Source organism: Mustela nigripes, chromosome 12, assembly GCF_022355385.1.
Source record: "Mustela nigripes isolate SB6536 chromosome 12, MUSNIG.SB6536, whole genome shotgun sequence".
Lineage (NCBI taxonomy): Eukaryota > Metazoa > Chordata > Mammalia > Carnivora > Mustelidae > Mustela > Mustela nigripes.
The window spans coordinates 115,968,238-115,981,313 of NC_081568.1; the positions used below are offsets into that span (position 1 = coordinate 115,968,238).

Here is a 13,076-nt window from a genome sequence, read left to right on the forward strand (position 1 = left end):
AGCCTCAGGCCTCAATTTTGTGATGTCTTTTCCCTATATGCACTCAACCTGAGGTAACCTCATCCAGTTCTGGTGGCTATTATTTCCTATGTATTCTTGAAGACCCCCGGATGTAATATTTCCAGTCTTGACCTCTCCCCTGAATTCCAGACTCACATATCTGGCTGCCTACATGACATCTCTAGAAATGTCTAAAAGGCATCTTAAAATTAATGTGTCAAAAACAGAATTTCTGATTCCTTCTCACCTTCATCTCTCCAAAAGCCAGGTCCTCCCATATTCCTCTGCGTCTCTGAAAAATGGTTTTACAAGACAAAAATCTTGTAGTTTTCCTTGCCTGCCTCCTCTCCTTACATCTCACAGATGATCTATCAGTCAATTCTACCTGCTCAGCTTTCAGAACATAACCAGAATCTGAACACTTCTCAAAATGCCAGATGAATGAGTTAAAGCAGTTGTTAAGAGCAAAAGATAAGCCAAAAAGAGCAGTAGATGATCATTCATTAAATTCCTTTATAAAGTTTTTAGGGCTCTTGAAGAACTTCATTTGAGAATTCCAAGGGACTTAAGAAACCAAAATGGTTTTTATTTATAAACCTGTTAAGTAAATCCAACAGAAAATTGATTTTGTTTTTACTCCAAATCATGAAAACCCCTATTTACACTTAATATACATGTGATTTTCTTCAGCTACCTTAATTACTACTGTAAGAGCACAGAATAAGGGAAGAACAAGAATTAAATAGGGTTGGGATTTTTCAAGGTGCCTCTGCTGGTAGAAGAAAAGACCAAAGGGTTTACATATGAAAGGGAGTGATTATAACAGCCCACAGAAAATAACATGGGAAAGAAAGGGGTAGTAGAATCAGTGGGTTATAGCATTAAAAACTTTCGTTTTAATTTATAGCCTGCATAAATCAAAAAAGCACATTTTTTAAAGAAAGGATATATAATGTATAAATTAATTACTATTACCTCTGCTTACATTCCAATTCTCAAAATAAATGGTTTTATTTCATAATACAATTTCATGAAGGAAATTTCTAAGTATACAATTTTAAAAGATGGTAAAGAGAATCAGCCTCATTAACATTGGGCCAAACCTCAAACGAGTATGTAGAGCTTTCTTTACTATACATCTTCCCATTTAGACAGTCTCATAAATGACATTGTTGCATAAGGGCCCAGTAACAGTGAAGTTCCAATGGAGACGTCTTCCTCTCTTTTTTTAAAATTGCAATGTAGCATTAAATAAAACCAGATGTGATTCTGCAGTGCTCAAATTAGATTCCATGGGCAAATCCAGCCTAATTCCCCATGGGCAGATGGCAGACAAAATATGCCCAAGGACAAGCTCATCTAAAGCCTCCATCTTTACTAAGTCGATCACACCTGATGGTATATACTTCCTCACATTCCCATCATCACATCATCAACAAGCTCTATCCCTTATTCTCATCTTCCTTCCAAATATAACAGAAGCTAAGTCTTCATTCCTCTTTAAAGTCAAACCGGATGTTATCCTTTCCTGTACCCTGGGGGATCCAGTTACAATACTTGTTTTATTTCTACCCAAATCTCTAACTTTTCTCACTCTTTACTGGTTCTTTCCCAGCTGCTTTCCAATCAACGGGAATTTGAAAAGCCATTTTAAACAAATTAGATTCCATGGCCTTGACCTCAGGGTTCATTCCAATTACTAATGACCTCTCCTTTCTTCTTTTTGCCATTCTCAAGTGGGTGATCTCGTACTCCTTGTTGCAATTTCTGCAATCTCCTACAAGACGATTTTCCTACCGCAGTGTCCCTAAAATGCCCCCCATCTGAGAACACAGGCTCTTTCCTTCTCAGGAACTGTAGTGCTCTCTCCTCAACGCTCCCATCAGCCTGGGCTTCTGAGCCACTCTTGGCCCTGGGGATTCGCGTCCCCACACTGGACAGCGTATTCCTCTCCCTACGGTGAAGATTGCCACTGTCACTTCCCTCAGTGCTTCTGTTTCTTGTTTTATCTGTAGATGCTTTCTATAAGCTGTCTTTGTTTCCTGCTTGGAGAACATTCCTTTTTTTTTTTTTTCTTTTAAGATTTTATTTTATTTATTTGACAAACAGAGATTACAAGTAGGCAAGAGAGGCAGGCAGGGAGAGAGAGGAGGAAGCAGGCTCTCCTCGGAGCAGAGAGCCCAATGCAGGGCTTAATCCCAGGACCCTGGGATCATGACCTGAGCTGAAAGCAGAGGCTTTAACCCACTGGGCCACCCAGGCGCCCCGTGGAGAACATTTCTAAAGCAGCTCTAGCGTGTCCACATTAGGAATTCCAATTTGAACAATACAAGTCTGGGGACGTTCATCTGAGTTATAAACTCACGTCTCCATGTGCCCACAAAGCACAATTTTCACAAATCTGGCATGTCCAAATCCAAGTTCATTTTTCTCTAATCCAGACTCTTTAAACCATATCAGTATCAATACCAAAATTTCCTTCTACCTGCAGATTAAAATCTTAGAATCATGCATGAATTCTCTTCCTCTTACCCAACCGTGGATCGAGTTCTTTTAGCCCGTTACTTGGAATAACAATGATGACAAAAACGAAGGGATATATATGCAATGCCTTGAACACATTTCATCATTTCCATTCCTACTACCTTCACCCTCACAGGGACCTCCTGCAATTCAGTTACTACAGTAGCTTCCTCACCCCCTCCAGCTTTCCTTGCCTCCCCCTCTCACTTCCAATCCATCCTTCCATACACTGCCAAATCAATATTTTAATCCTTGCCATAGATTGCAGATGTTTATTATAATTTGTACAAACTGTTGATGGGCCAGAGATACACCTATGCTTCAGATTTACAGTGTAAGCCTCACTGATGGTTTATTTTTCGTATGGATCATGAACTATTGATGGTAAAGATAAAAACGACCAGCTTGCAGGTGGAGAACTAATATCTGCTACTGTGAGCTGGATACCATCCTAAAACTTAATTTTGTCATACTTTGTTATCAAGGCTCACTAGCTTCCTAACGTGACTGGAGAAAACTTTTTACAGGCTTTCAGTCAGCTTGTATACTATGGGAAATTTTCATCATTCCCACTTTAAACACACAAAAGATAAAACTCTGTTTTTGAATTTTTTTCAACTGTTGTAGGTCTACTTAAATTTTTCACCTCTTTTGGAGACCAGTTTTAATCATGCCCTGTCAGGAACTCACCTATTTTGTTGAGGGTTTTTAAATTTCTTAGCACAGACTAGTATATAAAATTCTCTCTTAAAATGTTTAAACTTTCTCTGATATATCCACTTTTAAAATTATAAACTTCTATATTTAGCTTTTCCTTTCTTTTGCTCTTGTTTGGAAATACCAGAAGTCTTTCTATTAGGTATTATTCTGCCTTTTTGTTGTTGTTGTTTCCCAAAAATAAATTACTTATTAAGGCATATTTTTCCTCCTGAGTTTCTTATATTTGCTGTATTGTTTATCTTCAAACTATCTGGGTTAAATATTAAATTAATTCATTTTCATTCCTTGTTGTTCAATAAACCAGGAACTCCTGGCTATAAATATGCCTTTAAGTCATGACTTTGGAAACATCACAGATTTCAGTTTAGAAATATCTCCTTGTCTCCCTAAACACAGTATCTTAAGTCTACTGTGTTACTTAAATCTAAAAGCTCCTTAGCAAAATGTTTCATTTTGCTTTTAAATCCAGGTGACTTGGATTTTTTGTTTAGACTTTTATAATTAAGTTTTCACTTTATTGTAATGCCATTAAAAACTACAGCTTACAAAATTTCTTCTCCTTGTTTTTAATTAAGATTTTTGAGGGGGTGTGAGTACAATTACTTTTTGCAAATGTTTGAGGCATCTGCAAAGAAAATGTTGTTTCTATAGAGTGTTTGCATAGATACATACATAAACCTTTTTATTATGTGTATACATACCAAATATCATATATAAATAAAAATATAGACATAAGTATAATTATGTTCATTGTATTTTTTCAAGTCCATCAGTCCTTATTTGTTTTTTAACTTTTGGATCTGTTAAAGACTAATAATAGTATGTGATAAAGATTCTATTATAATTGTGTTTCTGTCACTATCCCCATGAATTTCTAACAGTTTATACTGTGTATAGTTTGATAGTGTCTTTTTTTTTTTAAGATTTTATTTATTTATTTGACAGAGAGAGATCGCAAGTAGTCAGAGGCAGGCAAAGAGAGAGAGGCAGGGAAGCAGGATCCCTGCTGAGCAGAGATCCTAATGCAGGGCTTGATCCCAGGACCCTAGGATCATGACCTGAGACAAAGGCAGAGGCCTTAGCCCACTGAGCCACCCCTGATAGTGTCTTTTTAGTTACATAATGTTTCACAAATGATGTAATGTTATTGTGGATATTAGCTTTTATCAATATAAAAGCATCACATTACATGCTTTTTGTCTTTGAATTCTATTTTACATTAAAATTACCTCACAGGGTGCCTGGGTGGCTCAGTCAGTTAAGTGTCTGTCTTCAGCTCAGATCACAATCCTTGGAGTCCAAGGATCAAGCCTTGCATGGGTTCCCTGCTCAGTGGGGAGTCTGTTTCTCCCTCTGACCCTCCCCGACCTCAGGCTCGCTCTCTCTCTCTCAAATAAATAAATAAAATCTTTTTAAAAAGAAAAAAGTTACCTCACTTAATCTTTTTTTTTTTTTTTTTTTTTTAATTTTGTTTTTTTTTGAGAAAAAATTTTCTTTTTTTATTTTTTTTTTTTTTTTTTTTTTTGTGAAGTCTGGTATATTTTGGTCTATAACTTTGTATTTAACATTCTCTTTTATGTTGTTTCAGATGTGGTCTAAAACATTTTTTTGTAGTCTATAACCAGCCTAAATTTTGCTCTTTACAAGTAACATAGTGTTTTTGCTAAATATCTGAGAATTATGCTCAATTTTTAGAATACAATAATTTCACCACTATATGCTTAATAAAATTAATATTGCCCAGGAACTTGTGAGCTCTTTCCGTATTTTAAAAAATCAAGTCTTACTTTTGTGCTAATGAATCTTCTTTTGTTACATCTTTGCTTATTACTTCTTTTCACTTACTCTGTTCTTTTTTAATATATGTAGACTGAATCATACAACTCTGTCCATATTGGTAAATTTTTTCATTTTCAATTATCTATATTTTTCCTAAAGTTTTCACATTTTATCCTATCTATTGTTTTATTCTTAACTTGTTAATTTGATTTTCTTTCCGCTTCCCTTGAAATGCCAATCCAATAGCTGTATGTTCCATACCTACATAATACTTCTGAGTCTCACTTCTCTTTTGTGTTCTTAACTATTTGTTAGTCTAATAAATTTTTTGAATATTATTGGAAACAGGAATCAAAAATTTTCTAAAATTGTCCCATGTTTCTGACCGTTGATGTGCTACAGAGAAGATCTCTTTTATTCCCTGATTCTACAGGCAGTTCCCTGCTTTTGATCTCAGGTAACTAACTGCCTGTTATATTTATTGCCTCAGGTAATAATCTATTCAATAGAAGTCTTCTAAAGGAAAGAGCCCCAGGGTTATGGTCTCCTGCATGATGTGGCCATCCTTCCCACAGCCTGATTTCACTTTCTAGGACTCTAAAAGATTAAAAAAGAATGCATTGGCAGATCTGAGAATACTGGTAATACCAGATCACGACAGCAGAATGTTGCAAAGAAAAGAGTTAATATTTGACCAAGGCATCATACTCAGTACACATACGTTTTTCCCCTCTCACCTAAAGTCCTTGGAATATAGAAAATATACATCTAAAATGTACTAATACACATCAGTGAAAAGGAGAATGTTATTCACAGACAAGAAGGTCTCAGGAATTACCAAGAAAAAGACCAGAACGAATCAAATAGTCAAAAAAGGAAAGCAATCCCAGGGGCGTTCTGGGCTCAACAAGAAAAGTTCCTGGAACATCATTAGGTTAACTGCCCAGGCCCAGAACAGGGGGCAACAGAGGTGTTTGTCTGGATGCAGGAATACTGCAACAAATACATGTGCTAGGTCTGAAAGGCAACACGTTAGACCAGACAGCTAGCAAAGTCCAGGGAGGATGGAAACTTCTTACCTCTAGAAGAACTCACAAACCCCATGCAACAGGGTGTATGGTCTCTCCCCTAGAACCACCAGAAACAATCTATACATTGTGAGCAGGATATTTAAGCACAAGGATGAGCAGAAAGAGAATCACGAAATATTTGGGGAAGTCATCAGCATGATAGAGAAAGACAATAAATTCATCCAAGAATAACAGCTGAAAATTAACAGTTTGCTTCACAGAGCAAACATGTCAAATATAAATACTTGATATATTTAGAGAACTTCAAAGGGATCTTTCATACACAAAAATAGAAACAATGATCTTGGAAATTTTAAATATGATTGTCAAAAAAATCTTAAGCAGTAATTTTGAAGGCCTAATGGAATAAAAACATAGCTAAAGAATGAATTCACAAACTGGAAGAACAGCCTAAAAGACTCTTTCAAAACTTGATACAAAAGGACAAAGTAGTAACACTATACCCCCCAAAAATCTAAGACACATAAATAACATAAGTTCTAACACCCGTCACACTAGATTCACAGAAGGAAAAACAAACACAAAGAAGGAAAGGAAATAAACCAAGAAAATTATATAAGAAAATCTCCCAGAGCTTAAAAAAAAGAAAAAGACACATGACTTTAGACCCACTTAAGGCTCAACAGAATGAAAGAAAAGAGATACACATGAAGACAAACCGTAGGAGAGGTTCAGAACTCAAAAGAAAGGGAAAATCCTAAAGTTTCCATGGAGAAGTAACCAGGTGACGTACAAAGCAAAAGGACCCACTGTATTTGTAACAGATTCCTGAGCAATAACTTATTCTAGAAAATAATAGAACAATGTTTTCAAAGAACAGGAAGGACATTTCTTTAAACCTCATTCTTGACCCTGCTAAATTTTTAAGCAATTGTTAGGGGGAAATAATGGCATATTCAGAAAAGCAAAGACTCCAAAAATTCACCACCCTCATTATCTAAAAATAACTACTGGAGAATGTTCTATTTTATACCAATGAAAACCTCAATAAAATAGATTACAGAATGACCTCAAACACTGTCAGAAGTAGTAGAAAACCTAAAGAGAATAATTACCATAGAAGAAAGTATTAAAGTTTATGCCTAAAATGGTAGCAAAAGCAGATGATTTTACGGAAAAGTTTTAGTAAATACTTCCCAGAACAGATAATCCCCATGCGCAAAGAAAAATAGAAGAATGTGGAAGCCTGCCCAACATATTCTTCAAGGCTAGCAAAATCTTGATACCAAAAATTGGACAAGGATAAGACAATAAAATAAAATCATAGTCCAATTTCACATATTACATAAATTCAAATATTATTAATAAATGAATCCCATAGTCCAGTCGCAAAATAAAACTGTTATCAAATAAAATTTATCAGAGAAATGAAAGGCTGGCATAACCTTAGATACCTAATTTAATACAGTAATTCAGTATAAGAAGTAGATTAAAGGAAGAAAATATGATAATCTCAATAGATGCCAAGAATTTTTAATAAAATTCAACCCCCATTACTGATTTAAAGTAGAGATTAAATGTTTCTGCTACTCTGAAATCCTATCATCCCAATGAAAATGAGAAGTCCATCTTTACTGGCACTTTGTCCACCAACACCCCCACTTACAGAGGGCAGCCACTACTGATCTCCTAAAGAATTTTAGTATTCCTTCACTAATGTATTACTCAATGCCTCATTGAAGAGAATGTTCTCTAGCCCTACTTGAGAAATATAATTAAAGAATGTGTGGGCAGAGATAAAGAATTCCACTGTAACATTTCTATCCAAACAATTCTTATTATCCCTTCCTCCACAGAATAGTGAAGAATATCTGGCACTTCTACTTTATTTAATGTTGGCCACCACAAAGAATAGAGTCGATCATTGGAACATGCTATTAGAATGATCCCCTGCTGCACTGCATATCCATAAGTCTCATGTGCTTTGCTCTATGGTTATTTCATGATCAGAAGAGAAACTCTACAGATCAGAACATCTCCTTACTCGTACACATTTCATAACCCCCCTTCATATTTAAAACAGTATCTTGTACATACCAGATACCCCTAATTCTTTCTGCATTCACTTAATTTTAATAAATAAATAAAAGCTTGATCCACACAAATTAAACCTTTAAGACAGTTTTGAGGCGTAAGAAATAAATACTTAAAAAAAAACATTTTTATGGATTTAGCTTTATTTTAACCCAATGGACAAATGGAGAGCATGAGTGTTTTTCAACACACTGCATCTAATTTAGTTTTAAGGCCCAAGTCAAACTTTTCTCTACATTTTGGGACCTCCCCATCTTCCAACAAGCTAAGCTCTTTGTCAGTGTATCTGCTACTTTCTAAGAGCCGTAACATATAAAGTGAGATACAGAGTGGAACCCTAGATACCAGGAACAACTAATACCTAATTCCTTAAGAACCACAACTGTAAGCTGTGTAGCTGCCATTGCACAAAAGTACATTTTCCATTATCAGAAATAATGAACCATATTTCCCCAGTACCCACTTGACTAGGGTAATACATTTGAGGCTTTGCGGTAGAAATTAATGATCTTAGTAGTACTCCAGCGGCCTGGAATCCTTAATGAACATCCCTAAACGCTTTACCTAATGCTGATGAGAGACATGGGCACTGTGGGGAAAAGAAGCCCATAATTACTTGGCTTTCTATTTAAATCATCTTACAAATTGTTTAGTCTCTCCTTACATCATATGCAGTATAGACTTCTTCATTCCAGAACCTGTCTTGGTGTTCAGGATGTCACATGACCCAACACCTGTGGTCAGAGGGGTTAGGGAAGAAGAGTTGCTTAGGAAGTATCTCTGTGCCCAGGAGCACAAGTTCCCCATGAGAAATGAGCCCAGTTCCTACGTCAGTGGCCACCTTCCCAGCTCTGGTCTGTCAAATGCTAATGGAGAACTATATTGAGCATTGGAACAGGCTAGCGCACAGATAAGAAATCACTGCATATTGAGTCATTTTACAAACTGCCTCTATCTTCAGAAAATTAGACTTGTGCACTCTCCTTCCTACCAACCCACTTTTTTTCAACTTAGTTTGGAAGTCACAGGGCAGAATCTGATTCATACTGTTAACGTCTCTTTGTTCTTGGTTCTACTGCTTTCACAAAAAGTGCTGTAGGCACTTCACTGGAATGACTAATTTACTGCAGGGTTTATCAGAGTCCATTCAGTTGCAACTATAAAATAATTCAAGTAAGACAATGGTGCCTGCTAGCACTCCATGACGAAGGTCCGTTCCTGAAGTGATTCGATTCACCCCAACATATTTATCCATGAAGTTAAAGATCTCATCTGGAATGCCCTGTTCATAATCTCTTTGTCATTCTCCTTATGAATTAAGATATGGAAATAGAGGGTTTTTTAAAGGTAAAACAAAGTCAAAACATTTCTCATATTGCTCAACTGAATTTTGCATCACAAAATTTAAATATTTCAAATGCTACTTATATTATAATATTTAGAAGTGAAATTCCCTTCGCTGAGCTTGTTTCAAATGAAGTTCTTTGTTGTATTGTTCTGGTAAGTGTGAAATATTCAAGGATCCGTGTACATATTCTTGCTTGCCATTTTTAATTTTTAAAGGCATGTTATTTGTCATGAGCTTAACAAGAAACTCCAGTAAGCTGAGGCTTAGAATGTAAACACAACAAAATAGAAATCGTGGTGGTTGCTGATACTGAAAGCGTGCTGAGTTACCCAGATGCATGCCCTTTCAGTGAATTCTGCGGGACAGACTACATTTTACACGAACTCACCCAACATCAGTTGGGATTTTCTTCCAGTACCAAACTCTCTAATACTTCATAAATGATTTTATCCATACTGAAACAGAGCAAATTGAGTCCTCAAACAGCCATTCAACAATATTCAGAATTGTTTCCTTACAGTATTAAAAATAAAGGAATGGAACTGGATTGGCGTAAATAGTGGTTGTCGAAACATTCCAACTTGTAGCATCTATCTTTTTAGGAAACTGCTACTCAAAGCCAAATGAAGTAAAGAGATAATAAAAGAAGACTAGAATGTAAACAGATAGATATGATAGAAGAATAGAGAGATTGGAATAGTGACAGAACGCAGGGCTGTCTCAAAATTTTTAGTATTGTTTCTGTTGCTCCTCCTCCTCCTGGCACAACAGAGGCCACGCGGAGAGGATCGGGAAAGATGAAACAGAAACATCGCAAGGGCTCAGAAATGTCAGCCCAAGCCTCCGAAGACTGTAATCCATAAAAAGCCCTCGTGCCCTGAGCCCAGTCCCCAAGACTAGCTTCAGCTTTCACTCCTCCCCCACTTCCCTCACCCTTTGCAAAAATATTGAACTATTTTAAATTCTCTAAACATGACAGGCCTTCTCACATCTCTTTGCCTTTCGGAATAATGTTTCCTCTTCCCTGCTTCTGATAAATTCCTGTTTGACTAAGTTTAAGCCCAAATATAACTTCCTCTGGGAATCTTTCTCTTACTGCCCCAGAAAACCTAGATTCTCTTTCCTTTATGTTCCCACCATGTGTTATACAAGATACATTATTAGAAATGCTCTCATTTTACTCATTTTACCATAATTGTGTGCATATTTTCCTCCCCACTAAGCACTTTTTTTGAGAGAAAGAATTATATCTGATTCAATTTTATATCCCTAACATTTTTTACAGTGCCTGGCACGCTGTGGCTGATCAAGAGATTTTTTTTTAAGAATAAAATGAGAGAATTAAAATAACAAAGTTATGAATTCTGCCTGTAGTTTCATGAAGAATGTTTTGAAGTGGGAAATACAAAAGTATATATAAATAGGGTTTTTATGAGTATTTCTAAGTAGGGACTTCAAAATGGCAACTCCAGAAACAGTAAGAATTGTCGTGAGACCAAAGCCAACACAGAGCGAGGGAAATGGGACTCAGTACTGATCCATGGGAACTTTTTACGAATTTTAAAGGTAAGTAAAGAAGAAGAAAGAGTCTATCACAAAAGAGGTAAGAATAAAGCCAGGAATTATCCTGGAAGCCATGAAAATATTCCTTCAGGAGGGAGGAAATGATCACCTCAGGGAAATGTTGCTAAGAAGTCAAATAAAATGAGCACATAAAAATGTCCCCCGGACTGGACCATATGAAGACTTCTGGTGACTTTGGACGAGCGATTTGTTTTCAGCGGTGGGATGAAGACTAGATTAGATTAGAATTAAATGGAAATGCAGACACCACACACAATTAAATATTTTGAGAAGTTGGGTCGAAAAAGGGAAGAGAGACATGGGAAGAGTTAGCTGAAAGGAATGCGAAGCCAGGAAGGAACTGTTTTTAGTACGGAAGGTATGAATGATCCGTTAGAGAGGGAAAGACTGGTATTACAAAAGAGAAGGGACAACGAAAGAAACAAGGCTGTAGGAATTTGGGAGGAGGTGGGATCCAGAGCGCAAGTAAAGATCTTGGCTGTAGGTCAGAGTTAGGTTTGCTCTACCCACTGAAGAGAGAAGAAGCCTGTGTGGAAGCAAGAAGGTTCCTAGAAATGGGAGCAGGAAGATGAGAGCTAATTTCATGCCAAAGCTCAGAGTCATATTTAACACCATGTTCTTGAGCTCATGCTGAAAGGCTGCAGCTTACATCTGTGTCAGTCAGGATAGGCTATGTTTGCAGGGTTCCCAGAAGATTGTAGAATCCCTATGTAGCAATAACAAAGGTATGTTTCTCACTCACGCTATTGTGCATATCACAGGTTAGCCATAACTTGGCTCCACAAAATTCCTTTTTCTGAAATTTTGCCGATTGTCATGCAGAGAAAAAAGAAAATAGGCAAAGCGTGCCCTGGATCTTAAGGCTTCTGCCTGGAAGTGACACACCTCACTTCTTCTCAGATTCCATTGGTCAAACCACATCAAAAGGCCATACCTGCGTTAAACAGGACAGAGATGTAGAATCCTCCTATATAGGAAGACACTGCAGACAAAGCCACGGAACACGGGTCAAGAGTGACGCAGTCTGTGACAAGCCTTACAGACAAGCTGGTTCATTCATGTCTTTCAGTTAAAAATCCCTGGGCGGGGCTAATATCCACAGTCACGGGCTCTTTATCCTAGAACTATCTGTTCCCCACATCTATGCTGGGTAAACTGAAATGGCTAGAATGACCAGTGTATTTTAGAACCTTCCCTGGGCTACCGCCGCCTCCTAAGCTGCTGTTCCCGCTGAATTCCGGTCATCCCGATGGTAGGTGATCCCAGGCAATTGCTACCGTTCCCTCATCCCATCATTAAGATCCATGCCTGCCACAAAGGAAATTGATCTACTTCCTACATGATAAATGGTTAGAATATACTCTTTATGATGACGTCATGTGACTGAATATCTCCTAGGTGTAAGAAAACTATAGGAAACCTTATGTGTGAAATCTGGGTGTTGGATCCAAAATTAAAGGATTTTCACTTTCTTGGAAAAGCGAGAAACACTGTTAAGAAATTCCCTTCTTTGAAATTGTGAGGGAAGCATGCCCTTTTTATTCAAAACAGAATGACCATTAGGGAAAAAACAAACAAACAAACAAACAAACAAACAAAAACCCTATCACTTTGTTAATGAAATGATTGCACAGGATGGACACGTAGGGGAAACACGGTGAGAATAAGCCTTGTTCTGCTTAGGTTCAAACTGCAGACAGATCGTTTTAAGTTGTAGACTTCAATGACAGATAAGAGAAAGAAAGCAAGGTTGAACTAGTTCATCTATAAATGAAGAAATATAAGGCTTCCGTAGCCTCTTCCATAAATTAAAACAGCCTCGTTGGTAACTGACCAGCAGAGCAAGAAGAGAGCAGAAAATTTTCTAGCAAATATGGTGTACCCTTTAAACAAAGTTCTCTGTGGCATTTTCCTATATTTAAAATGATTCCTGTCCAGGGCATATTGCTACTTTGTATTCCTCTTGATATTTTCATTTAAAAGAGAGCCGCTGTGCA

The 13,076-nt window shown here is 37.0% G+C and overlaps 1 long non-coding RNA gene across 7 annotated transcripts in view; it reads right to left on the reverse strand.

The window, feature by feature from the left end:
• The window catches only part of LOC132027986 (uncharacterized), a 240,311-nt gene that overhangs the window by 179,649 nt on the left and 47,586 nt on the right, over window positions 1–13,076 (reverse strand). The window lies entirely within an intron of this gene.